Here is a 26,211-nt window from a genome sequence, read left to right as displayed (position 1 = left end):
AATCCAGAGGACTGTCATTTAAAACAAGCCTAAGAAGAAAAGTCTTTGAGACACCATCTCCAAGAACAATAAATCTAGGCTAAAGACATGGTGTAAGTGTAGAGCATCCGCTAAGGAAACACAAAGTCCTGAATTCAAATCCCAATACTGGCACACTACAAAATAAAAACAGAAAGAAAAGTGGAATAGGCTGAATAATAATAAAATGCTGTGGGTTGTGAAACACAAGTTCAAAGGGTTAAAATGGCAACAGGAATATCTCTGGGTATGCTCAGCTTGTATGCTAAAGTTCTTTCTGAAATAAAAGAAAAAGATATTCTGAAGGTACATTAATAAAAGAATTTGCTCCTTAGAGTACCTTCCTGGCTCACCAGCTGACACATCATGTCTATAGATTCCCTCATGTCTACTTTTGCCCCCTGTCAAGGTGAGATACAGAGCTGCAGTATTCCAGCACTGCTGTTAGTATGGTTATATTAAAATATACTCATTATATTAAACTATACATTTTGCAGAGTTTCTAAAGTAGTCTGTTCCATTGAGTAAGGGTTCCTGGTAGGTAGAGCTGTTGTCTAGTCCAGTGAGCATCTGACTAAAGACCAAGACCCTGGAACCCTCTACTCTTCAGGACATCAGGGGAACATGGGAGACAAGTAAAGTGAGCAGCCTCTGAAAAAGGTGAAACTTGTCTTTTGTACCTACTTTACAAATGGTAAGACAGGCTTTGGGAAGTGAGATGACCTGAACAAGGCCATCTGAAGAGTAAGAGGCAGAACTCTCAGAACCCAGTTATCCAGGCTTCCTAGGCAAGTGATCACCGCCAGCCCACTGCTATATACTCTAGACTCCAGAGCAATAAGCAACCACGTGGAGCTAACTTTATATTCCAGATTCCCTTGAAAACTACACAGATATAAGCCCCAGGGGTAGAAGCTGAGATTGTCTAGAGACTATGAAGTTTGGGGACTGGGAAGGGAGGAAAGGAGATCAAGAGAAAATGAAATTGGCTAAGAAGACCTCAAAGAATACTTCTTCAGGAAGAGAGTTCTCTCTCTGCAGCCCCCAAGTGGTCCTTAAAGACCATTACAAGTAGGAAAAATGTTAAACTCAATGATCCAGGCTGACAGGATGAAACAGAAGCTGCCACCCTGACCTGGAAACAGCAGAGCCAAGGGGCTCCTGAGGAGAAAGCTCTGGAAGCTACAACACTCTGACATGGGGAGGTGCTGAGACAGGTCAACTGCAATAGCTCACAGATGATTCACCCAACTTCATGATACAAGTGATAAGTTCAAATGGCATTCAGGTGATTTTAACAATCATGGTCACAGAATCTAGATGTATGAATATATAAGCAAAACATCAGCTGCTTTCAGATCTTTGAAGGATCTCCGGCCCTCACATTCAAGTCATTAATTATGCATTCACATTTATTTAATCACCTCCATAGAAGATAGGTTTATTCCACATGGAACACATCATGTATTGTGTATTTATCTCAAGGAATCTAGAATTTTCTTCCTCAATCTAACAGAATGAAAACCAAAGCCCGTGTCCCATATGAAATGACTCACAGTGGTTAACAAATATCACATATTCCTGAAAATAGATCGCTGCAATTTTGTCAGTGAAATGAAAACATTAACAAACAGCTCTTTCTGCTTTTGTAAGCAAAAGCCTGGGGGAAAATATACTTTTCTCTAGTGAAAACTTGCATTTGACTTAGTTGCTGTAATCAGGAGAAGGTAGGAAGGCTACATCAGCTTCCTTCTTAACCGGTTTAGCTCATGAGTCAAGTTACTGCAGGACAAATTCTATCCCTCAATGTTACAGGGGCTAAGATGTTCCTCCAAATATTTAAATTCTTTCTGATCACAGAAATCAACAAGCATATCTGAATGACTGGACAATGGAGAAGCATATACTTTAAAAAGCAATTTTGAAAGGCTGGGCATGGTAGCAAAGGAAGGTAATCTTGGCTTCTCAAGATGTAGAGAGTCAGAGGATTGAGGTTTGGACCAGTCCAGGCAAAAAAGCAACACTTCATCTCAATCAACAAGCCATGTATTTGTAGTAGTGCAAGCCTATAACCCAATCTATGTGGGAGACATCGGCTTGCCATCTGAGGCTATTCATAAGCAAAATGCCGAGACTCTATCAGAAAAATTACCAAAAAGAAACAGGGGTGCAACTCAGGATGCAGGGTGGTTGCTAAGCAAATGTGAGTAAAGTCCTTAGTTAAAAACCCAGGATTGTTAAAAAAAAGTAACTTTTAAAAGGCAAGAAGACATAATGTATGATGTATCTCTCTTTGCACTCTGGTCTCAAAGTGAATGGTTTAAAAGCAATTTGAGAAGCAAGTTTTAAGAAGGTCTAGAAACACTATGATCTTGTGATGTTAAAGGATTTTTTAATTGAGTTTTTGAAAGTCCAATCATTCCTTATAACAAGCATTTACATCCTTTGAAAAGTAATGATTTTACAATGATAGTCAAAAGGCTTTTGATGAATGACTATTGAAATTAATTTCACCTTACTTGAACCATGGAGAGAAGGTCAAAATAAAATAAGCCCATAAGCTTTTAAGTGCTTTTACTGACAGAGGCCTAACTTGCCTCTGTAGGCTCTGGGCCCACAGCTTGAGGATACTTGTCTATGGCTGGCCTGGGAGTCAGGTCAGGGGAAGGAAATTGCTGTGGTAGCCACAGCAGCAGAGAGAGCAAAGAACCTGGGCCCAAACAGCAGGTCCTTAGGCGTTGACATTTTATATGCAAAAATGTGCACGGTTAGTAACTATCAGCATGTTTCAGGCGGGGATTGCTGGCTAAGGAATTATTTTCCTTGCCAAGAATGTGCTCAGTAGAATTGTGTTTAATAGTGCTAAATCTTTACTGAATAGCTGAATTTTTTTCCTGGAAGTAATGCAGACTGTCCAAAAAAAACATATCAAAACCTGGAAGAAGAGAAGGATAGAAGGAGGAAGGTCTAAGATAGGAAGGTGGCCTTGGATTACACAGACATTTCTCTCCTTAGTCAAGACGCACCAGTAGCTGGGCAAGGGTAAGCCTGTGCCTATAATCCTAGCTACTCAGGAGGTTGAAATCCGAGGACTGTAGTTTGCAGCCAGCCCAGGAAGGAAAGTCCATGAGGTTCTCATACTCATTGATCACCAAAAGGCTAGAAGTAAAGGTGTGGTTCAAGTGGTAGAGTGACAGCATTAAGTGAAAAAGTTAAGAGAGAGCACACCAAGTTCAAGGCCCATTACTGTCTCCTAATCCTTCCCAAAATAATACCATCCTGTGAACTACCTTTCTATGAGTACAAGTGAATTTCTGGTTTCTCTACAATCACTCGTGGCTTCAGTATGGCAACCAGGCAGAATTAGAGATCTCTTCCTGATGATACAAATGAGAATAAACTGCACCCCATTATTAATAAGTGCAACAATAGGCAAAATGTTCACACCCCTTTTTCCCCAAAAGGCGAGATCTAGAGATGAAAAGACATTGCACTTATCCTTCGTCTTCCCTCTATGAGAGGTTATGTTTCCTGGACAATTATTTGGCTCACTGTTCACAAAAATAAGGTGATATAAAAAATGGCTTAAGATGGCCGAGAGTTTGGTCTAGTGGTAGAGTGCTTGCCTAGCATGCACGAAGACCCAGGTTCAATTCCTTGGTACTGCATACATAAAAAAAGCAGGAAGTGGTGCTCAGGCTCAAGTGGTAGAGTTCTAGCATTGAGAGAAAAAGTCCAAGGACAGTGCTCAGGCCCTGAGCTCAAGCCCAGGACTGGCAAAAAAAAAAAAATGGCTTAAGAATCATTGGTAAAACTAAGACAACTCAGAGAAACACAATTTTGTGTGTGTGTGTATGTGCGTGTGTGTGTGTACTAGTACTAGGGCTTGAACTCAGCAGCTTATTCCTTTGTTTAGCTTTCACTCATGACTGGCACTCTTAACACTTGATCAATAGCTTAACTTTCAGCTTTTTTATACTGAACTGCTGGTGCTGAGCTTTAGAAATTCTAAGGCTCTAGACAAATTTTTTCCATTCTTTTTTTTTAATTCATTGTATCTTTATTTCTAGCTTCGAGGAAGACTTAAATTACTAGGTAAATATATACAAGACTTTTTTGTTGGTCATGGAGCTTGAACTCTGGACCTAGGCACTGTCCCTGAGCTTTCTCACTCAAAGCTAGCACTCTACCACTGAGCCACCACTTCAGGTTTTCTAGTGATTCATTGGGGATAAGAGTCCCATGGCCTTTTCAGCCTGAGTTGGCCTTTGAACCACAATTCTCAGATTTCAGCCTCCTGAGTTACAGGATTACAGGTATGAACCACCATTGCCCGGCTACTCTTTCTTTTGTGGTGGTGCTGGGAGATGGAAGCCCAGGGTTGGTGTATGCTACGGTAAGTGTTGTATCACTGGGCTCCATTCCTAGTCTAGGATTCATCACATTTTGTTTTTTTTGTTTGTTTTTTTTTTTGCCAGTCCTGGGTTTGAGCTCAGGGCCTGAGCACTGTCCTTGGACTCTCTCAAGGCCAGAGCTCTACCACTTGAGCCTCAGCACCACTTCCGGCTTTTTTCTATGTATGTGGTACCGTGGAATCGAACCTGGCTCTTCGTGCATGCTAGGCAAGCACTTTAACCACTAGGCCAAACTCCAGGCCCCGGATTCATCACATTTTAAGCTTAGAGAGTGAAGGGTCCCCTGTTGGGGCAGCTTGGGATAAGCTCATCTTCCTGAAGTAAGAAGAGGACTTGGTCTTTTGGTGGCCTAGCCTTACCAGTTATGAAGACATTCTAGTACACCTCAGCCACGTTACCAACAGGTAATTACATGCTTAGTGTTTAAGAAAAACCAGAAACCTGTATGCTTGAGAGAATTCTTAGAGAAAAAAAAATAACCGTGTGACCCCTGAGATCTGGTATGTATTGCTAGGTATCATCAGAACTTGGTGAGGCAGGAGGGTGGCGGGCTGGGCTCTGAGGTCTGGGTAGGAGATCTGTGGCTTCCCTGCCCCAATGTCCTTGTCTCTGAAGCCAGCAGGCTGCATCAGTGCTTGGATTCAAGTGTCTGGTGAGCATCTTCCTTTTCTGGAAATGAAATGACTGACACAGAGTCCCAAGGCATCCTCTGGCGAACTGTCTTTGTCCAAAACCTCTAAGATAGGTAGAATTGGGTCCTTCAAATACTCTTCTATTTGTGATGGGATTTTTGGTGGAGCGTGAAACCAGTGTTTCACCTGGTTTTTATATTTCATGAAAAGATAGTGACCAGCCAGTGCCAGCAATACCAAGAAGGCAGCCACAGAGATCAGGACCACTTGCTGTACCTTGGTAGAGGCTTCTGCCATTGTTTCATAGCAAGTTATGTTGCTTAAATGTCCAGGTCTGGAGAATGGCCAAAATAGACATACCCCAACTTGTAAACAATATACTTTTAATGGCTTCAAATTATCCAACAAGATGGAGCTGCTCTTCACAAGGCCTTTTACCTGTTGGACCCCTGCCACTGTAGTAGACATAATACAAAAACATGGTCTTGGAGCTGTTGAGGTCAAAGGGAGAGGAGAGCCTGATGGCGAGGAGAGAATCTGATCCTGGGGATACCAAGATGTTTGTTGGAGGCCCGACAGTAACATTCTGATAGTACTGAAACCAAGGCATTGTGGTCCAGGCAGAAACAATCTCTCCCAGTTCAGCTCGAACTCGTAAAGACATATTGAAATGCTCTGGGAAGCCAGGTATGGCTCCCGTGAAGTTACACTGTGTCTCTGGGATGCCAGTACAGTCCACTCCTATGGTCTGGACTGTGACATCGTACCACATCAGGCTCGTGGTGTATTTGAATTGTACACGGTAGACCACTGGTCTTGTGTCACTGTTTGAGGATGATGGCTCCCAGCTCAGAACTTGTTCTTTGTTGTATAGGTGAATCTTTGGGTTCTGAGGGGCAGCGAGCTGGGAAAAGGAGTCCAGATGGGGAACCGCGGTGCGCCGACAGTTTAGCAGCAGCAGCCATCGCCATGGTGGAGCCCGGCCGCATGGCCGGGGAGGTGGGCGCAGCCCCGCCCCAGCTTGGGCCCTGGAGAGCAGCTCACGGTAATACCATTACCCAGGCTGCCATGGCGGGTGCTGGGCGCTCGGAGCCCGCCTCTTCCATTCTTTTTTTTTTAAATACCCACTCTAACTTAAGAAAAGGGTAATATCTAGATAGTAACGGCCATGAAGTTAGATTCAAGTGAAAAATGATACCATATGGATAATCAGGCACCAGTGGCTTATACCTGTAATCCTAGGTATTCAATCATAGCTACTCTGAGAATCACAGTTCAAAGCAACTAGGCAGACAAATCCGTCAGCCTCTTGCCCAGCAAACACTCGGAAGTGGAGATATAGCTCAAAACTGATAGAGTGCCAGCTTTGAATGAAAAAGTGATGTGATAATATCCAGACTCTAAGCTGAAGCCCCAGTGATGTACACACACACACACACACACACACACACACACACACACACACACACACACGGAGGCTACTGTGTGGAAAAGTGTTTTAAGAGATCTGAATGAATAATTATTTGATCAAGGTTCTAACCATTGCAAAAGGAGTACCTGAAGTTCTTCCAAAGCAGGTTTCCTTGGCCACCAACGATGTGCCCTGGCTTTGAGAAGATGATAGATATGTAGCTATTGTAGAATTGTTGCAGCAGAATGGAAAGGTTTCCCTGACCCCACTGGTCCCAGTCAGGGTTTGTTTTGCCCTCCAGTATCCTGGTTTTCAAAGATAAAACATCTCATAAAATGATCTCCCCCAAAGAAAGAATTTCTATTTAATTTATTTCCAGGGTACATATCACTTTTAGAGCTGAAGGTTGTGAAAATTTCTATAGATATCAATATTTTCCCCAGACAGAATGTGGTTTAGATTTAGCTCAAATTGCAAATCAAAGGAGGCTTTCCTAACTGTAAAATTGAAAATATAAATTATCCTGCATTAGGCTAGAGTCCAGATAACAGAAGAGAAAGAAAATCGGTTCTTTTATTCAGTAGAAATACACTATGGTATGGCCGATGCTGGCTACTATAATTTTAACCCCTAGAAGAAAGTTCTCTTTTCATAATATCGAAGGTATCTAGATACATCCATCAGATTCCTAGAAAAATTCAATTATGAAAGGCATTTGCTTCAATATTTTCGGTGGCATAATTTTTACTTCCTGGGGACAATTTCAAACAACTCCTATAGTGTATCACATAACACAAATTTACAATAAAATTACTTTTTCATACATTCAAAAGTGGGACTCAAAGTATAAAACAATGCCCACAAAATGACCAGAGAAATGAGAACAGACTGGTGAATTTAACTTTTTACAGGTGTGACAATGCTATTTTGGTTTTATTAATATCCAAGGGTCCCTAACCTCTAGTGATAAAATTCAAAGCATTTAGCAATGAGATGACATGATGCCTAGCAGTGGGTCTCAACAAGAAGGCAGGGGATATTTTAAGGCCAGGTATATAATCTTAGTTGTTGAGTTTGAGTTATGTATACACAGAGGTTCATTACACTCTTTCCTATTTTTTGGAAAAAATACCCCAAATGAACAGAACTCATAAAAGACAAGTACTTACAGATTTCATAGTCTTTTCTCTCTCATTTACCTCAATACTGCAATGAAAAAAACATCATTTATTCTGTAAAAGTGAACTATATTGGGTGCTGGTGGTTCATATGCAATTCTTTCTAAGTAGAGGAAGCTGAGAGGAAGGTAGAGGAAGAGGAGAGGTTTGAAGTCTGGGGCTAGACCAGGCAAAGAAGTTCACTAGACTCCATCTCAAAAATAACTAGCATCAGGACTTCAGTCATGGTGTGAGTGGTACAGCTATTAAATACATGCTTCAGCACTTAAAGAGTTAGATCTCAGGGTCAGTGCAGCTGTGAAAGCAAAACATCGCAAACTGTGGAAAATTAGGGAGGAAAAGCAATTTATTATTAGTACTTTTTCATAGCATTTCCAGAGTTCTCAGCACAGGCTAGGTACCTTTCTAGAGTCTTGGCTCACTTTTTCTCTCTGAGTCCTCATAGATATCCTGGATGTCCACCATCTGACACCAGACTTGTCCCACTGTGCAGGTGAGAAATCAGAAGAGTTTCAATGAATTTGCCCAATGTCTTTTGGGGTGTGAGACAAAGCTAGAGGAGAAATCCAAGAGAGCACAAGACTCCAGAGCCTGAATCCAGATGAGAACTCTATGCCTACAAGGAGCCAAAAAGCTGAGAAATGATGCTTTCCATTCCCAGATGATTGGTATTTTGTACACTACCAGTCCACCCACATGCTAACCTGTTGTAGAAATCACTAAAATAGGGAAACGAGATTTATCCTTGTAGTTGTTGTTTTTAATATGCTATTTGAAGTTATTTCCTTACTCTTTTTCTCTTTTTCTTTTTTCCCCCTTATGGTTTATTCTCTGTTGTTGCTGTATCTGACTTTGGTACCTGCTGTATTGTATATACATTTGTTTATTCAAGTCAGGGAAGGGAAGGGAGAAAACAAGATGATGAGACAAAGGACAAAGGATGAATTAGTGTAACAGTGATATTCATAAGACAGTATGTTGGAAATGAACTTTACAACTTGGGAGGGGTGACAGGAGGGAAAGTAGGAGAAAAACATGGGACAGGATAAAAATGTCTAAGAAGTAATGTTTACCAATGTCATTGTAACCCCTTTATACATCACCCTGATAATAAAATTTAAAAAATTAAAAATCATTGATGATTAAAAATAAAGGTCACCAATGCAGGGATGAATTAGAAGCCTTTTGGGTTCATGATTTATGTAGGTCGATTATAATAAACGCATAAAGTGAAAAGTAAAATAAAAAACATTGATAAATGTGTTTGACAATGAGAGAAAAGGAAACCGTATTTTCTCATCTTGTTTCAGTAAGTTCTTGTTAAGAATTACAGAGAAACACAAAAGTGCTTTGCATTTTGCTTCTGATAGTTCATTGACACACTCACATCACAAACAAGCATTGTAATAACATGTCCCTTTTGACGTCCATCTCATTGTTTAAGGTCACTGAGTTCTTGGACCATCTGAAACCTGAAGTGAAAGGACCTTGAGAATAAATGGAATCAACTCTTCAGCTTTATCTAAACCATTCTGCTGCACATTTTCATCAAGAGTAACATCACGTGGGTGTTCTGTCCTTTGGGCCCTTGTTCTTCTCCCTTCTTCCCAGAGTGGGCTAACAGGTGTTGACTGTGGTCATTAGCCATGTAAATGAGCACTGTCCGGAAACTTCTCTCCCGAAATGTGCACACATAATCATTTTCAATAATGTATATTAAATCCCATCAGAGCGCAGTGGCTTGTTACTTGATCTTCATAATATGTTTCAAAGACCTAACTGGAGGAGTACAAAAGTGGAAATAAAAGACAGTGGACTTTGGACAAGAAAGTAGAAGATGGCTACCATGCCTTGATTGGAAAATAGAAGACTGAACTTCATGTGGGCTACTGATTGGACCAGGATGGGGGCACAACCTCAGACAACTTGACAGCTTTCTGAGTGAACCAAGACCTGTGAATTCAGGGAATTTTCAGTACAGAAATTCTATGCTTCTATCATTGAACGCTCTATAAGTGGCAAGGTAGAATCTTACTTTTCTCAAATAACCAATTATGTTTAAAAGAAGACTTCAAAGCGACAAAAATACAAGATATAAGCCAACAGCTTCTGCACAAATTCCTATCCCATAAGATAGACAAAATTAATTCTAGAGGATTAATGTTGACAAATAATTGTTTTATCAATCAGTGTGGAGAAATATCAGACAAACAAGGACATTCCTATAAAACCTGTGCCTGGCATGCTGAATTTGAAACTTGAGCAGTATGGAGGATTCTTGTTTTGTCTTCTCATGTTTCCTTGCCATACACTGTGTCCTGTTTTCTTTCATTCATGCAATTTCTTCTCTCCGGAATCTTATCTCAAATCTCTCCTTTGATTTATACTATTTTACTTTACCAGCTTATCTTTTAGGGTCTTTCTGGACTCTGAAGACTGGGTTACCTTCCTGTAAGCTTCTGAAGAATCTTGTGTGCATCACTATGTTTACTTGTCTGACCTACATATGTGAGCCTCTCCTTGCTCTTCCTGACTGTCAGAGAGCTTTCTGTACTATCACCTCAAGACCTAGACTTGTATCATACCTACAAATAACCATCATTTACTGAAAATGGAATGATGTGAATCTTTTATAATCTCCCATATTCTCATTCTATGGCCAAAGGGAAGAAATTTTCTACTATTAAATTCAATACAGATGACCCACATATATGATGGTTTAATTTAAATTTTTGATTCTGAAGTGGTTCAAAACAATATAAATTGAATAGAAACTTCAAGTTTCAAATTTTGATCTTTTTCCAGCCTAACAATACATTGTATGATATACTCTTGGTATGCCAAACTCTTGGGTTAATGTTAAGTTTTCTGAGCACATTTAAGGCAGTGTAGACTGAGCTATAATGATTGGTGGGTTAGTTATGTTAAATGCATTTTAGACTTACGATATTTTCAATTGATAATCAAGATGTAGTTTCATCCTAAGTCAAGTAGCCTCTGACTTTATAATACATTGCTTGTGAAATGTTTAGAAGTAGGAGATAATTTATAAAAGAGAAAATTGTTTTCTACAAAACTTAAATAATACTCTAAATGTTGATTTTTCTGTATGCTATATTACTTATAATACAAAGGCTGATTAAAAGATTTACTTTAAATTTTAAAATGCTACTAGAAGGAAAAGAGCATGCTATTAAACTCTCACCTTTTTTAAATGTCTATAAAACAGGAAACACAATTTCCCTTTCTTATTGTCATATTCAACCTTCTCAATGGAAGACCTTTGACAAACACAAGAAGATAGCTGTCATGATCCTTAAAGGTTAGGCTTTGATGACTGGAAAATACTCTTTCACTGGAGGAACTTAGATGTCTAGGCAGCACAAGGAGGGAGAGCAATTCTCTGTTGTTAGGTACAATATTATAAAAGGCTATTTGGGTTTCCTAAGCCTGCTGATTTTTGGCACTTCATTTAGTTTCTTCTTTGGTCTGATTATAAAGACATTTTGATCCTTCCTTAGTACACGTGGTTATGAAAGCTTCCCTCACCCACACTTAATGATTTTAGAGCTTGTCTCCCAGTCTGGTTATTTGTGGCATGGGAAGAGGCTAAAACTGCAATACTTATATGTCACAAACAGTGTGTGCGGGCTCACACTGATTATCTAGTTACTCAGGAGGTGAAGGTCAAAAACATCATAATCAGAAGCCATCCTTGACAAAAAAAAGTCAAGAGTCCCATCTCAACTAACAAAAAGCTGTCTGTGCAGTGTAGGAAATAAGAGGTTCAAGGTTCAGCCAGGCCTCAGGAAAAAAGTGGTTTTATTTGAGGAAAAAATGACTCCTTCAAGATCCTTAAACATAAGCACAAAAAGAAAACTGAATGATTTGTGTTGGATAACATGACAACTTTCAGAAAGTGAATGCCTAAGAAAAGTATTTTTACTAAAATAAAAGTATAGTTATGTAATATGTATGTGCATGTATATATGAATGTATGTATATGTGTATGAGTAGATGCAGTATATATTCATTTTATTTTAAATTTTAAAAAAAGACAGATTAATATTTCAGGACAGTCCCTGCCTATGAAGGACCCACAGGCTAATAGGGGATGTGAGTATGTTTCTGATTACAAATGCTTTTGTTAAGTGCCATAAGGAAAGGACATAGAGCCCCAGGCAAAATAAGAAGGTTCCTGATCTTATAGGTGAGATAGCAGGCTCTGGACCTGCTACACAGAACAGGTTAATCTCAAATTGAATTGTCAGTGAACTAGTTATAAAGATTTTTTAAAAAAGGATCAAAGGGACCTAATGGACATTTACAGTACAAACTACCCCAAAGCAGTGGATTATAATTCCTTTCCAACAGACAATGGAACACTCTTCAAGATAGATCAAATGCAAGGCTACAAAACTGGTTTTAATTAATTCAATCTTAGCAAGTAGCTATTGTCCATCAGTGTTATAAAGAAAATAGTCTTCTTTTCAGAACTAGGCCATATTGCTTGGCTTTTTTACTTAAGGTTGGCATGCTACCACTTAAGCCACATTTCCACTCCCAGATGCCCAGGCTGGCTTCCAATTGCGATGCTCATATCTTACCTTCTAGAGTAGCTAGGAATCCAGGCATGAGCTAGGAATCTAATATGGGAATGAGGCTAGGAATCCAGTATGAGAGTCTGGTATGAGAAAAAAAATTGGTGACATTACTCTTTTAGATATTACAGTAAATGAACCAGTATAGTAACGGCATATAAACAAATGCTCGGACTAATGAAACCAAAGAAAAAGAGCATGTGCATATACGGTCAACTCACTTTTGACAAGGGCATTAAATGGGGAAGGGACAGTCTGTTAAATAAGTGGTGGTCAGAAAACTGGGCATCCATACACCAAAGAATGAAATTGTATTATGATCTGTCACTATGCACAAAAATCAACTCATGATAGACCAAAGACCTACAATTTAAGGCAAGAAACCATAAAATTCCTCATATATAAGAAAAGGGAAAAGCTCCTTAACCTGGACCTTGGCAAACTAGGTAACAAAATAAAAAATGAGCAATAGGAATTACACCATATGAAAAACTTTCTGCACAGTGTAAAAAACAACAAACTAAAACAATAGCATGTAGATAGTGATTTTTTTAGCCACTGATTAATAACCAGATTATATATTTTTTATTGTAATTAACAGAAGGGTCACATTATATTTGCCAGATAGAAGGTGCATTACTTCACATACATTGATACTCTTTCTCATATCTTGGTCCCCATTTCCCTCCCTCCCACCCCCACCCCTCATCTTTTTTCCCCCCTTCCCTATCCAATTTCAAATAACCAAATACACATTTATCCAATATATCAGATAACAAATTGAGATACTGTAACAATATGAGATAACCAAGGGACAGCAAAAGAGATGAGAGATAACATAGTTCATTAAGGACAACGATCACTCATTATATGGCTTTTGTTTCTATATCCTAGAGGTCCTTTCATTTAGCTTCATACTATATGGCCTTATGTTTCTAGGTTTTGCTCTACTGCAAATCTCTGCTAGGAGAGCCCAACGTTTCTACTGATTATGACAAATGAGGGAAAACATTGAGCCTAAGTTCCTTTGAGTCTGGTTTACTTCACTTAATATGATTTTTTCTAAGTCTTTCCGTTTCCTAATAAATGGGGCAATGTCATTCTTTCTGACAGCAGCATAGTATCCCATTGTGTACAAATACCACATCTTGTTGATCCACTCATCAACTGAGGGACATCTGGATTGGTTCCATATCTTTGCTATGGTAAATAGTGCTGCAATGAACATCATTGTGCTAGTGGATTTAGTATGTCCTTGTTTCTGGACAATTGGGTAAATGCCTAGTAGTGGAATTGCTGGGTCACAGGGGAGCTCTATGTTTAGTCTTCTGAGGATCTGCCATGCTGCTTTCCATAGTGGTTGAACGAGTTTGCACTCCCACCAACAATGTAGTAGTGATCCCTCCTGGCCACATCCCCTCCAGCATCTGTTGTTATTAGTTTTCTTGATCCTGGCCATTCTAACTGGAGTGAGGTGGAATCTTAGAGTTGTTTTGATTTGCATTTCTTTTATGACCGGAGATGTTGAGCATTTCTTCATGTGTCTATAGGCCATTTTTATTTCTTCTTCAGAGAAAATTCTCTTTAAGTCTTTGGCCCAGGCCTGAAGACCAATAGAATAGAACTGAGGACCCAGATATTAAACCACCGACCTATGGCCACCTAATCTTTGACAAGGGAGCCAAAAAATAGAATGGAAGAAAGACAGCCTCTTCAACAAGTGGTGCTGGCAGAACTGGTTAAGCACCTGCAGAAAACTAAAGTTGGATCCTGCTTTGTCACCCTGCACTAGAATTAACTCCAAATGGATCAAAGACTTCAAGGTAAAAGCCGACACACTGAAAACTTTACAAGAAAGAATAGGAGATACACTAGGCCTCCTTGGAACAGGTTGAAACTTTCTTAATAAGGACCAAGAATCACAACAAATCAGAGAAAGGCTGGAGAAGTGAGACTGCATTAAACTGCAGAGCTTTTGTATGCCAAAGGACATAGCTAGTAAATTAATTAGGAAGCCTACAGAATGGGAGAAGATCTTCACCAACCATACAACGGACAAAGGCCTCATATCTAAAATATATCAACAGCTCAAAACAATTGAATCACTCCAAAACTAATCTCCAAAGAAACAATTATCCAGATTATATTTTAAAAATTTACACAACTTGCTTAGTACCAGTGGTGGCTTTCACCTATAAATCTAGCTACCCAGAAAGTTGAGATCTGACGGTCGGGGTTTGAAACCAACAGGGCAGGAAAATCTGTGAGACTCTTATCTCCAGTAAACTGCCAAAAAGCCAGAAGTTCTATGACTCAAGTGGTAGTACACTACTTTGGGGAAACAAAAAATTTCAGAGAGAGTCCTCAAGCCCTAGGATGGCACAGATGTACACACACACACACACACACACACACACACACACACACACTCAATAGCAAAAGAATTAGCAACACGATTTCAAAATGGATGAAGGACCTTAACTGATATTCTCCAAAGAAGATATAAAAGTAGCTGGCTTGTTGACACCCGGGCCCTGGTCACCACACCTGTAATCCCTGCAACTCAGGAGGCTGTGGTTTAAGGATTCGGATTCAAAGCCAGCCTGGGAAGATTCACTGGTAGACATTTATTTCCAAATAACCAGCAAAAAGGCAGAAGTGAAGGTGTAACTCAAGTGGTGTACCAGCTATAATTAAAAACTGAGCAAGAGAACATGAATTCCAGAGCCCAAACCTCAGTGCTGACACTCAAAGTAAAATAACAAATATATGAAAAGGCATTCAGCATTGCTAATCAATGGAAATGCAAATCAGAACCATGAAGTACCATCCAGAGCCTTTTAGGCTAATGCTGAAAAGATAAGAGATTGAAGTGTTGGCAAGTACAAAATAAAGAGGGCCCTCATACATTGTTGATGAGAATGTAGATTGGTGCAGCTGTTATGGACATCAGAATGGAGTTTCTTAAAGAAAATAAAAATAGAGCCAGAGCTACCACTGTCTCACATCTATTATCCTAGCTACTGAGAAGACTGAGATTCAGAGGGTCATGGTTCAAAGGCAGCATAGGCAGAAAAGTCCATGGGACTCTTTTCCTCCAACTAACCATCAAAAAACAAGTTATATGCAGAATCTATAACAGAACCCCCAAGCAAACAAGAAACAAAGAATGAAAATGGGATTAACAAGAGCATGCTTGGTGGGGGCTCTGAGAAAATGGGAATTTATAGATTGACAAAGTTTAAAGAACTAGTGTATTACATAGAAATTAATGTAGAAACTTGCCAAGACAATAGATTTTTAGATACTCAACACAAATAACTATTCCAGATGAACATTATTAATTTGCTTAACAATACTAGCTATTTCACTTCATGTGAATGTATCAAAGCATCAATATATACATTAAAAATAAAATAAAATATTTGATAATAGAAGGAAGGGTCACAACTTTATGTTGTAAACTCCCCCACACAGTATTTTTTGAATATTTTGTATTCACATTAATGCCCATTAATTATCTGGAATGAGGTAAAGAGCTAAAGAAAATCCAAGAAAGAAACACAGGATCTATTACAACACTAACATCCAATATGCTTCAGGGCTTTTAAGAGATGGTAAACATAAAATAAGCTGGTTGACAATTACTCAATACCAAAGGTTCATCTTAGAACTTTCCATCAATTTAATCTCCAGTTAAGTATCTTATTAGTCACCTGGCCTTGACCAAGAACACTTACACAGAGTGAGCTTTATATGACAATGTCCTAAATTAGGCACACTGAATGAAGGAGGAACAGGGCAGCTAAAGGACACATCCATTATGGCAGTGCTGCTGCCTTCCTGATTCTCTCCAGAGGAAGAGGAGCTAGGGAAAGAGGGAATTCACTTAAGAATTTAAAGGGTATCAATGTATGGGAATTAATGTACCATCTATCTGGCAAATATCATGTAACCCTTCTATTAATTACAATAAAAATATATGAAAAAAAGAACTTTTAAAAACTAAAGTGATTTTCTAACTACAGAGAAGTCCTAGATGGTGTTTACTAATTCTACAGACATTTGAGTCTGCTTTTAAAGTTATAGCACGTTCAGTTTGTTCAAAGAGAAAACTCATTTTTGTCTAAAATATAGAAATCAGGCATACCAGCAAGAAAGTTAAAACACCAAAGAGAAATGTCTTCTACAAATACACATGAATATACAAACACACATTAGCCAAACCATACATAAAAATAGTACTTTGACTGGGACCTGAAGCCACTGTCCAGGAAGCCAATCCTTTTATCTCCAGTAAACACTAAAGGAAGCCAGCCTGCTTTACGCTGTCTTCAAGAAAGCAGGCGCAACCCAGGCACAACCCAGGATGCTAAATAATAACTTTTCTAACCATTGGCCCCAAATAGCCAAGACTTGATTATTAACTGGCAGCTCCCTCAATTCTTATCCCTATTCCAACTTAAGACCAGAGAATGCCAAACATAGTTCCTGAACTAAGCATATATGTAGCTTCTCTGCTTTTACCCATTCAAATTCCTGCTATCCCACTTACTGCTTCCCCCAAGCCAACAGCCTCCAGGCAAGAAGTACATGGAATTTCTGTTAGCACCATAAAATTGTAATATTTTACTTAAAGACATCAATCATGTATTTCTCAAGTAAATCCAACAAAATTTAATAATGCTGGTATGCTTTTGTCTCTGGGGTTTCCAAGACATTAAAAAGAAAAGCTCATGGCAACTTCTCAAATTTTGGAATAAAAGTAATTTTTTAATATAAATCAGTAGGTGCTTCTACTCAGCTGTACTTAAAACTGGTAAATAGTGACTTTTAAAAGAGTTAAAAACCAAGTACTTTTTTATTTTAACATTTGCTGGTGTGATTTATTTTTCATATATTTTATTGTAATTAATAGAAGGGTTACATTATATTCACCAAATAGAGAGTGCATTACTTCACATACATTGATACCCTTTCTCATGTCTTGGTCCCTATTTCCCTCCCTCCACTCCCGCCCCCTCATCTTGTTTTCCTTCCTTCCCTATCCGATTTCAAATAACCAAATATGCATATATCCAATATATCAGATAACAAGGTGAAATACTGTAACAATATGAGATAACCAGGGGACTGCAAAAGAGATGAGAGATAACATAATACATTAAGGTTAATAATCACTTGTTATATGGCTTTTGTTTCTATATCATGGAGGTCCTTTCATTTAGCTTCATACTATATGGCCTTATGTATCTAAGTTTTGTTCTATTGTAAATCTTTGCTACGAGAGCCCAAGGTTTCTACTGATTATGACAAATGAGGGAAACCATTGAGCCTATGTTCCTTTGAGTCTGGCTTACTTCACTTAATATGATTTTTTCTAAGTCTTTCTATTTCCTTACAAATGGGGCAATGTCATTCTTTCTGACAGCAGCACAGAATTCCATTGTGAATAAATACCACATCTTGTTGATCCACTCATCAACTGGCACAGGTCGAAACTTTCTTAATAAGGACCAAGAAACACAACAAATCAGAGAAAGTCTGGATAAGTGGGACTGCATTAAACTGCAGAGCTTCTGTATGGCAAAGGACATAGCTAGCAAATTAACTAGAAAGCCTACAGAGCAGGAGAAAATCTTCACTAAACATAAAACGGACAAAGGCCTCATATCTAAAATATATCAACAGCTCAAAAAGTTGAATCACTCCAAAACTAATCTCCAAAGAAACAACCATCCCATTAAAAGATGGGCCAAAGTCTTCTCTGAAGAAGAAATAAGAATGACCTATAGACACATGAAGAAAACCAAGTACTTTTTATAACTTGACTTTCTTCCTACCCAGAAAGCATGAGGAAATACTGACAGTTGCTACCCTTTTAAATTATTTTGGCTTTCTTCTTCTTTCTATGGAATATGTAAGTTTCACAGCACATACATAACCCTAGGGATCTTGGCACTCAAGCTCTTCTACCAGCTATTTATTTTATGCACATATTTTCTTTTTCTTTTTTTTTTGCCAGTCCTGGGCTTGAGCTCAGGGCCTGAGCACTGTCCTTGGACTTTCTCAAGGCTAGAGCTCTACCATTTGAGCCTCAGCACCACTTCCGGCTTTTTTCTATGTATGTGGTACCGAGGAATCGAACCCGGGTCTTCATGCATGCTAAGCAAGCACTTTAACCACTAGGCCAAACTCCTGGCCCGTGCACATATTTTCTTTTAAAAATGCTACATTTCTTTTTCTAAAATGTAAGAATCATATGTTGGAGAAATTTTGAAAAAATGTAATTTATATTCTATGAAAAATATAGACCATTCAGTATACATGGCTGGTCATCAAATCATTGAGTATATTTAGCATCAACTTTATGCATATAGTTTATTTGTGAATAATGATAGAAGTCAGTCACTGGTGTCTCATACCTATGATCCTGATTACCAGGAGGCTGAGATTTGAGGATCACAGTTTGAAGCCAACCTGGCAGAAAAATCTGTGAGACTCTTTTCCCAGATTAACCACCAAGACACGAGAAGTGGAGCTGTGGCTCAAGGGTCTGAGCACCAGCCTTGGTGTGAACAAGTGTGTGTGGCTCTGCTTCAAGCTCCAATATTCATTCATTTTCTCTCTTTGTCTCTCTCTCTCTCTCTCTCTCTCTCTCTCTCTCTCTCTCTCTCTCTCTCTCTCTCTCTCTCTCTGTGTGTGTCTCTCTCTCCCTCTCTCTCTCTCACACACACACACACACAAACACACAGTAATAGGAGGCTTTTATTAATATGTTACTGAGATACTAGCTTCACATAGTATCCACAGCCAAACTAATAATCATCCTTAACCACATAACTTTTCCTTCAAAGAAATTGCTGAACATAGCTGAACATAGCAGAGTATCATGCACAAATATATGAAGTAAATATATGAAAAAAGCAATAATGAATTAGGTAGGAATGTCAGCTATACCATCATCAATAAAATTAAATACAATAAATGTATATATATTTTTAAATAATCTTCAAAGTTCATTTATTTAGCACTGATAAAATTCCTTAAGGAATTAGGTGGTAAGCTATACTGCTGCCAGTGTCCTTTAAGAAAGAATCCTAGGGAATCAGAATCAGTCTCACTAGCAGAGACTGAAGTCTCAAGGAAACATGGCTTGCCTGTGAACTCAGAGCGCACCTGCTGATCATCACCAACAGTCTCAAGAATTTTGGCAGAGCTGGTGCCAGTAATCCTAGATACTCAAGAGGCTGAGATCTGAGGATCATGATTCAAAGCCAGCTTGGACACAAAAGTTCATGAGACTCTTATCTCCAATTAACCACCAGAAAACCAGAAGCAGTACAATGGTTCAAAAAAGGTAGGGCAACAGCCTTGAGCTGAAGAGCTCAGGGACAGCAACAAGGCCCAGAGTCCGACTAAAAAGAAAAATAGAATTGGTGGCATTGTAATTCCCTTGCTATATATTTGATTCTTTTCTGAACATAACTTGCCCCTTAATTTTGGAAATCATTTAGAAGGAATAAACCATTAGAGTTATTTCATTTTATATGACTCAGTGAATGTCATTTTGATTCAAAGTTGCTTTCATAACATTATCTGATATGTCTGTGGAATAATTATGTATTATGGTTGGTTGTAGGAGTTACAAAAATTAACACACTTCAACATGGAATGATTTAAATCAAGAACACATAAAATACAGACTGAAGACAGTAACCAAAGGGGGAAGCTCTGATGGAAATGGTCTGCAGAGCAAACTATCACATCAAAGGGAAAAGACCCAGATTTATCCCACATGTAGTGTAATCCATCTAGACAATAAATGGGATCGCCAAGTAGCCTCATGCTACATAAGATCCTAGTATCATCTAAAGTGCAGAGTCTGTAGTGAAGTTCCAATCTTAACTCTAACACTTAGTCCACCTTAGTCAAAGGGGTAATAAAAAGGATTATAATTTATTTTGTCTGAAATGTTGATCAGCTCTCAGGTGCTACAACATATAGTGTCTGAGGATGAAAGGATGGAAAAGACTGAGCTCAGCTCTGACTTCACTTTCAAGTGCCTACTACACAGTTGCACCTGGTTGTCATCGACGCCTCCACTTAGGATACAGACATTGGAACACATTATCTGCTCCCACCCCTTCCCACAAACACAGCAAATCCTCTTTGCCTTCCACTTTCAATCCATATCAGCCTTGCAATTTCCCAATGATATAATATTCTTCTGATAAGTCCTAAGTTTATACCTCCCCATCTTCCATTCTGTCATCCCATACTTAATTCTTTGCTATGGTTTGAATTTAGAGAACGCTCTCAAATAGAAAAAAATGGTACATATTGAAGACTGGGTTTACCTGTTGCTGGTATTTCTAAGAGGTTACTGAATCATTAGCCCATCCATCAATGAATTAATCCACTGATGAGCTCATAACTAAATGACCTATTAGAAATTGGGACCTGGATAAAAGTGACTGGCTATGCCTTTGAAGATAGCAATTTCCCCCACTCCCAATCTCCTCCAAACCCCCAGGAAGTGAGCAACTTTCGTCCACCACACCCATCTGTCTCACTTCAGACTTAAATGCATAAAGCCAGGTGACCATGGATTGAAACTGCTGAAAATGTCAGCCCAAACAAATTCTTCTTCCCTTGTTATTTCTCATGTACTCTGTTACTGTGACAAAAACCTAATGTACTTCATTATAAAAAGTAGAAAAATGCAATAAATATAAATAATAATGAGAGTATTCTTCAGTTCTTTCATAAACAAACACTAAGAATGTTTGTTAGCACTTCTAATGTTTTCTTAAAATAATAACCTACATCACTTTTGCTTATTATTTTTTAAAATCTTACAAACTTTTTTAACATAGGCTCCAGAATCACAAAATAGCCAATGGTAACATGAACAGATGTGAATGACTAGAAAGTCTGTCAGTGTAACAATGCACTGGTGAATTATCATGCACACAGGCAGAGGTGAGACTAGCTGGAGTTTCTCCTAATTCTGAGCTCATAATCAGAACATAGCACTTTCCAGTGACACACAAGCATGGCCAAATTTTCTTGTTCTAACTTTTGACTTTTGTATTTTATTCTTGCTACTATATTCCCATAAGAACCTATTAAATCTCCCTCTGGGGTTATTATTTTTCTGTTTCTCCTCTCTGCTCTCTGCTCATCTCTCATTTGTTTTTGCTTTGCATTGGTGATAAGTACTTTATTCCTTATTAGAGGCCACTGGGGAGAAACACTCATCTCTCTGCTGCAAAATCTGCATGGTTGTACCAATAGGGCCATAGAAATCTTGAAAGTTAGTACTGTCAGGAACTTTTTATGACCACTGAGAACACCATGGGTTAACAGCCTTAGAAAAGATTACTATGGAAACTTGGTGATTGAGTTGAAATTAAGCCAGATCTCTTTTATGACAAAAGATCTGTGGTTTATGTACTGTCAGATAGATAGATAGATAGATAGATAGATAGATAGATAGATAGATAGATATCATACACACATATATTTATGATATATGATCATCGTTATCATATATGTGGTATCATGTAAGAGAGATATTTATGATGTACATTACATACATTATGATACATAAATGATATTTCCTCTTCCTATAAATTTGGGTTCCTAGAGTTCCTCCAGGATTTTAATTGCTCTATTTGAGTTTCAAGGATCTGTTATCTTCTCTTCTAGAGTTTTTGTGTCCTTTGCTCTATGGCTCAGGGAAGAATCTGGGCCACAGGTGGAGGCAGCTGGGAGGAAAGGAGGCCACAGGGAACAGCACAGCGGCAAATCCTTAGATCCTGGGGGTTAATCCTGACAGCAAGGCAGTCTGTCATTTGCCTGTGTATTTTCATAATGAAGATGAAATTCAGTTGGTATTTAATTATTGTTTTGATAATTTGGTGGTTTTAAAATCATTTTTAAAATTACTTTTCCTTTGAGTGTGTCTTTCTTTTAATGGGGAAATTAAATACCACTGACTAAGGCTTACAAATGGAAAAAATTAGCAATGCTCATAACAAAAAATATTTTAGGAAAATGTTCAATGGACCCCTGAGAGAATGCTCAGAAATTAAGAAGAATGGTAAAGCAAGAAGAGAGACACAAACTGAGTGTCAGGAGTCAAAGGCCTTAACAAGCTCTTAAGAGTGGAGAAAGGAGAGGGATAGACTCTCCTGAAGGCCCAGCAGGAAGGGGAGGGAAAAGAGAAGTAGGATGAGAGAGAGAGAGAGAGAGAGAGAGAGAGAGAGAGAGAGAGAGAGAGAGAGAGAGAGAGAGAGAGAGAGAGAGACTGCAGCTTTGAAACCTACAGCCTCATAGCTTGAATCATGCTAAGATTGCCAGGAGCAGAATGTCAAACAAGGATTGTCAGCAACCATAGTCAGAAAGATTGTCTGCTTCTCAAGATTAGCTTTCAAAAGTTTGACAGACTATCTGGCACATAACTAAAAAGCATAAAGGTTTCATTCAAGTGGTAGAACACCTGTTTATCAAGGGCAAGTCTCTAAGTTCAAACTTCAGTTTTATAGAAAAAAAAAAAAAACAAGAGACCAGATGTTCAGAGCTAAGGTCTTATGTCTATTAATTGCCAGTAAGTAAGATAGGTACTTAGCTTCTTTGTACTTTATTTCTGGAATTCTAGGTAAGTTAGTGGTGATAATACCTCTGTTTCTTATAGGGCTTACATGTGAAATATCTATGCTATTTATAATATAATATATTCAGTTTAGCACAAAGCTAACCCAAGGAAGGCACCTGGTCAATACCTATTTACTTGGGCTCATGATAGAATTCTTTCTAAAATGTCAGTCACCTAAAGACATTAAATAGATTATCATGCTTAAGAGTTAAGATGTAACTCCTTCATGCTTATACTGATTAGTACATGTCATAAGTAATGATTTTGATGGAAGAGAAATGAGCATTGTTTCCAAATAAACAGTTATACAACATCTACAAAAAATACAAAATTGCATGATAGTAGAAAATCATAATGAGTCTTAATCCTTTGTTAATGAAATAAAAGCAAATGTCATATGTGGTTATTTGAGTTGGAGAATATATGTCAAGGTGTTAAAGAATAGTCAAATTTTCAGAAATAATTGTGAAGCATCCAATTAACATTTGGACCAAAGTATATTTGTCCCCTCTCATTCAAATCAACAAAAAAATCAACCTGCCTTGGGAGCTAATAAGTAATTTATTCAATGACCTCCACTTTTAAAGAGAACACTGCTTACAAATCGCATCCAAAGAGTAAATGAAAGGTGAAGGTCTTAGGGATTAATATAAAGAGAGCATCATCATTGTACATAACACGATCCTCTTGACTTGCTAATAAATAACACGCTGAGATTCCAGGGCTGAGTGGAAATGCCCTTCAGTGAAATTCAACTGGGTTCTTCATGGAAACTATGCTGGGCTTGGCAAGTGATATGAGATAACTCAACCACTGAAGAAACCAGAATCCATTGTGGCTAGGAGGGGCTTGTGCTTACCAGTAATGCTAATAGCCCGTTTTCCTTGCTAACAGTAGGTGACACAGACTCCACTGTGAAAAGCAAAACAAATAAGCACTTTGGGCCTAGAAAAACCATCTTCCAGAAGTTTTTCTTTTAGAAGCCAACAGATAGGGGGAAAATATCTGCTGTTCTCCCCTCATGGCAACATTTTTCCACCCGAAAAGTCTCTGCCAGATTTCAGTGCTCAGATTTGTCACAAATATCTTCAAGACAGGTAATCTGACAGATGCCCCTAGGGATGTATGAAAATTCAGTAATGGGAGTCAGGAGGATAAATTACTTCTTCACATTCTTCTTCATTTGCTAAACCAAGGAATTTTTTTTTTATTTTCAGGACTACTAGCCTCAAATCACAAAGTCATTTTTTTTTTGCCAGTCCTGGGCTTGAGCTCAGGGCCTGAGCACTGTCCTTGAACTTTCTCAAGGCTAGAGCGCTACCACTTGAGCCTCAGCACCACTTCTGGCTTTTTTTTTTCTTCTATGTATGTGGTACCAAGGAATCGAACCCGGGTCTTCGTGCATGCTAGGCAAGCACTCAACCACTAGGCCAAACTTCCGGCCCCACAAAGTCATTTTATCACTCACAGTGCAAAAGGATGAAATTCAAGTACTTTTTTCTTCTGGCACTGCTAGAGTTTGAACTCAAGGCCTCACACTTGCTAGAGAAGTGCTCTACCATTTCAGCCAAGGCCCTCAGCTCCTTTTTTGTTTAGTTATTTTTAAGAAAAAGCTGGCCAGAGATTAGGCCTTTTGAGTGAGTGGGATTACAAGCATGGGCCCTTACTCCAGGCTCAAGTAACGTTCACTTCAAAAGTATGTTCAACGTCTGTAGGGAAGAAATGGCATCTCATTAAACAAAAGACATTTAGCAGCTATAAGGACCTTATGACTCGTGTGTGAGAAAGTTAAATCCAGAAGATAAATTTTCAGTAGATATTTCTAAACACATTAGAATATATAATCCTCACTGATTAAAATTATTTAAAAATATGATTGAATAAACCTCCTACATAACACATGTGTTTTGGTGCATAGGACACCTTGCATGATATTGTAAAGAGGAGTTTAGGGCTGGCATGTCATGATGGATCACTGAACTTGACTTGAAAGCACTTGAGCACACTAATGATAACACCAAATAGGACCAAAATCCTCACTGGGCCAAGACTGCTAATGGAACACACTTGTACGAATGTCCCCATTAGTCAGCCTCAGCCTCTCCTCCAAGCTCTTCATTAGGCTTTCATTAACTCAGCAAGAACATTTTGAGCCAGGTACAGTCTGAAAGTTAAGAGTTGAAAAAACCAAGTAGTGGTGTGGAGTTCAGGCAGAAGAGGGGAAGTTAGGTTATTTATTCTGTGCCAAAAGCTTAGACCTTCATGAGGATAATGGATGATATAATCAAGATATTCATTTTAGAAAGATGATAGTGTGGTTATTAAGTTGGATAAGAGCTGGGAGTAGATATCAGCAAAATACTTTGGGAAAAAAATTGCAATAAATGTTGTTGGCTGGAAGTGGGCATGGGGTTGAAACTGGAGAAAAGGAAACATGTTAGAGATGGGGAAGGTCAAGGAAGGAACACGAGAGCAAGCAATTTAAGAAGACCGAGGAATGATGTATTCAGCGTGAGACAGGTTGAATGTGAAGCCAAGGTGAGCCCTTGGGGTTGGGGGAAAGAGGACTAAGCACTGACGGAGCAGTCAGTTATCTATGGGAACTACATAATTTGAGTTCAGTGCTAAGCTGCACTGAATGCTAATGAGTTTGTTTGCAAATGAGTATTAAAATTACAGAAGTGGCAAAGAGCACATAGGTGGACAGGACAGAGAGTGGGGAAACAGGACTGGCACTATGCAACATCAGTATTTTAGAAATAAGAGTAATGGAGGAAAAGGAGAAGAAGTGGGAACTAACAAGGTGAAACCCAAAGACAAGCAGTGCAAGAAGGACGAGGAGGCTCATGTTTGTATTCCTAGCTACTCAGGAGGCTGAGATCTGAGGATCTCAGTTCAAAGCCAGCTGGGGAAATACAAAGCCTTGAGACTCTTTTTTCATATATTTTTATTGTAATTAATATAAGGGTTAGATTATATTCACCAGATAGAAGGTGCATTACTTCCAAACATTGATACCTTTTCTCATGTTTTGGTCCCCATTTCTCTCCCCCCACCCCCACCCCTCATCTTGTTTTCTCCCCTTCCCTATCCTATTTCAAATAAACATATGTACAATGTATCAGATAACAAGGTAAAATACTGTAACAATATGAGATAACCAAGGGACAGCAAAAGAGATGAGAGATAACATAGTACATTAATGACAATAATCACTCATTATATGAAAGCCGAGAGACTCTTATCTCCAATTAATCATTAGAAAATGAGAAGTGAGGCTGTGCCTCAAGGGT

The 26,211-nt window shown here is 38.7% G+C and overlaps 1 long non-coding RNA gene and 1 pseudogene across 2 annotated transcripts in view; both read right to left on the bottom strand.

Moving 5' to 3' along the window:
- LOC150046000 (uncharacterized) overlaps nucleotides 1-26,211 on the bottom strand; it is a 368,029-nt gene that overhangs the window by 141,776 nt on the left and 200,042 nt on the right. The window lies entirely within an intron of this gene.
- LOC150046001 (interferon gamma receptor 2 pseudogene) lies at nucleotides 4,835-9,302 on the bottom strand (annotated as a pseudogene).

Source organism: Megascapheus bottae, chromosome 26 (genome assembly GCF_031878675.1).
Source record: "Megascapheus bottae isolate mThoBot1 chromosome 26, mThoBot2.hap1, whole genome shotgun sequence".
NCBI classification, from domain to species: Eukaryota; Metazoa; Chordata; class Mammalia; order Rodentia; family Geomyidae; genus Megascapheus; species Megascapheus bottae.
This window is presented reverse-complemented; position numbering and strand designations above follow the sequence as displayed.